We start from the raw sequence: 3,086 nt of genomic DNA, 5'->3' as shown, positions 1-3,086 counted from the left end.
GCTGGCTAATAAATAACCCACGACTATCAGCGGCTGAACTTTAAAACGACCAGGGTTTCCATCTTGTTAATGCCACCTGTCCAGTGCAGGCTGGTCAGGGATTTTAGAGTGACAGAGGGATTGGGCTGACCAAGGCTCCATCCATCTTCACACTTGCTCCCACGTGCATTCCTGGCGAGGCAGGAGATGCAAAACACAGCAAACGGCACACTTGTTTCTGCAAAGAAGGGGTGTGTTGCTTACACTCATATTTCACCAGCCAAGGCAGGTCACACAGCTCACCTCGCTTCAAGGGGCAGAAACTTCAGTCCTTCCCTGTGCCAGAAGGTTGGCAGAACCAACATGTGGGGACAGCACTAATTGCCCCCAGTGGGAGGTCGGGGGGAGAGCCTGCCCCTTATAGCCGCCCATTTCCCTCGTTGCCCCAGCCGGCTGGCTTGCCGTTTCTCCATTACCATTTTTCTTCTCCTCTTGGCAATGAAAATTTCAACTCTAAAGATACGGATAATATTTTTACTTGAAAATGGCCTGAAAGAAACCAGCACAGTCTCTAGTGGCCGAATGCTAATTATGCTTTTCCTCAAATACATCAGCGGTTCTGTTTGTCATGATTTTGTGACCTGGCAGTGCTGCGGGTTTACTTCTCTATAAAAAACCCTGTCTTCCTTGGCTTAGAAAAGGAAGACGGTAGTGGAAGTGGCAGACCTCAGGTTTCTCAGGTTCAAGAGCACGACTTTCACCCCGGGCTTTCTCCGACCAGCTCCTCCCCACTTTGAAGCCATTTCTGACTTTCACGTGCTCCTACTTTGCCTGCACGCCCCCACCCTAGGACCTGTCCTGGTCCCTCGCTGTTTCACCAATGTTCCATCACTATCTCCCATCCCCCACTGTGCTGTGAGCTCTCCGAGGGCAGGAACTTGATTCGGTCCACCTAGAGTTGTCCTTACTACACAGATGGCATTTATTAAGTGTCTTTGAATGGCTCAGTGAATGAATCTCTATCTTTACCTTAGGGTTTTTTCTGGAGGAAGATCTCAGTGTCTCCTGAGTGAAAGAAAGAGTGGATAGATAGACAGATTAAAAAATAAAGAATCGAATATGGACAGGGGCCATTTAACATCTCATAGAGGAAACAAACAAGCCTGTTCTCCCCAGATAACTCTGCTAATTCTGACTAACACATAAATGTAGGCTCTTGAAACAAAGGCAGTGGAGATGGCGCAGGGCCACCTCTCACCACGCTGCAAACTGAGGCTCAGGCTCTGCTACCGCCAGCAGTGTCCCCTGTACACCCTACGATTCAGCTCTCGGTGCTGGGACAGGCTTTCCTGGGGCAGTGGTTGCTCGATGTCACTCTTCGTATCTGATGACTTCTGTGGCCCCGGCTGAGCCATGTCGGGGGAGAGAGCCACGGGAGAGAACGGTCTCTAGGGATTCCTGCCTGTGAGACTCTGCCATAACATGCCTCTGCTTTCTATAGCAAATGTTCTCAAGGCTGAGGCATGAGATCTGCCCAGACCCCTGGAGCCTGCAAGAGGTCAGGAGGCTGAGGCAGCGAGAGCCAGAGGGACAGTCCCAGAGCAAGTGTCCTTCCACTGTCCCCTCAGCCACTGAGAAGAGCCTCAAGCACCACTTCCTCTTTCTCAGGAGAGGGGAAAATGCCAACACAGAGTTCCCAGGCCTCACAGCTCTCTCTGGGGTGGAGTCTCGGAGAAGGGAGGAAAGAGAGGCGGGGAGAGGTAGGGCAGGAAGGTGGTGTGTGTCCAAGTGGGGGTGGGTGAGGGGACTAACAGACACCCCTTTTTTTCTAAAATGAAGAGACACGCTTCATTTCCCTCTGCTGTCTCTTTCCTATTTCCCCTTTAGATCAAAGAAGGACACAGAGCTGAGAAATGATCTCTTGGCTGGGCTGGGCACTCGAGTTAGAGGCGGCTACAGCTCTTTGCCTTGGCCTTCCTTTGTCCCTCATTTTGTGAGAAAGAAAAATGTGTGGATGCAGTGGCTTGGGGACCATCTCCAACCCAGAATGGCAGGGAGCGGTGGTTCCACCAGAGCAGCCTGGGTAGTCACTGTGCCTGGAGAGGCCCCAGGTCAAGGGGATGTCATGTGTGGATGCTGCTATGGGCAGCCCAGTCCTCTGCGAAAGATGCCACCAGGAATCCAAGGAGAGAACCCAGCCCCTCTCTGTCGGCCTTCCGCGGAATGACACTCTATGGCCAAGAGGGTACAAAGGATAAAGGTGCTGTATTAACGTGAATACTAATGCCAGACACACTACAGTAGTGAGCACATCTGAGATACATAGAATATTCTCTATAGAGTCTGAACATAGATATAAAATAAGTTATACTTGTCTTTGTTTTCCATCTGAGGAGGAGCATAGCATACAAAGTGAATGGTTCAGTGGCCACAAAGCAAGCCAAGGGAGAAAGCATGAAGGAGGGAGCTGGGGACCGAGAATGGCGGGGATTTGCCAAGAACACTGCAGAGTCGCTGGGGGTCCTGCAGGGAACGCCACCTCAGACCTCTCAGGTTGGTCCTCTGAGAATCGACACAAGGTCCCACTTGACAGGTGGCTGCATCTGAGCTAGGATGACTCAGGCTCCCAGGTGGGAGGAGGAGCAGGGACAGAGTCCCGCAGGCAGGCCCACTCTCTCACTAGTGCTATTGGACTTCTGTGATTTTAGGAACATGGAGTGCGTAGCCAGAAGGCACGGTTTGCTTCTGTGATGTGACAGATGGCTAGACTGATGGCCCACCACATGCTGGCTGGCCCTTCTCCCCATCAGCCTGCTCTGGGAGGCTGTGAGGGGCCTGCATGCTTAGTTTGCTCTCTCTGGTTTGTCCTCAGCTAGCAATGCTGGGATCCTGAACACATCCTCACGGCGGAGGGAAGAAGGAGGCCCAGGCTCTGATCCTCTCTCCATCACGTAGGACCTCTGTGGCTTTGGGAAGGTCACTTAAACTCTAGGTCTCAGGCTCTTCATCTAAAAAATGTGTGTGTGTGTGTGTGTGTGTGTGTGTGTGTGGCTAATGCATAGTCCCTTGGGGATTGGTGAGGGCCACAGAGGGTAATGTCATAAAAA

This window comes from Pteropus vampyrus, unplaced genomic scaffold (genome assembly GCF_000151845.1).
Source record: "Pteropus vampyrus isolate Shadow unplaced genomic scaffold, Pvam_2.0 Scaffold173, whole genome shotgun sequence".
Classification (NCBI taxonomy): Eukaryota; Metazoa; Chordata; class Mammalia; order Chiroptera; family Pteropodidae; genus Pteropus; species Pteropus vampyrus.
The sequence above is the reverse complement of the archived record's forward strand: the minus strand, read 5'-3'. Positions refer to the sequence as shown.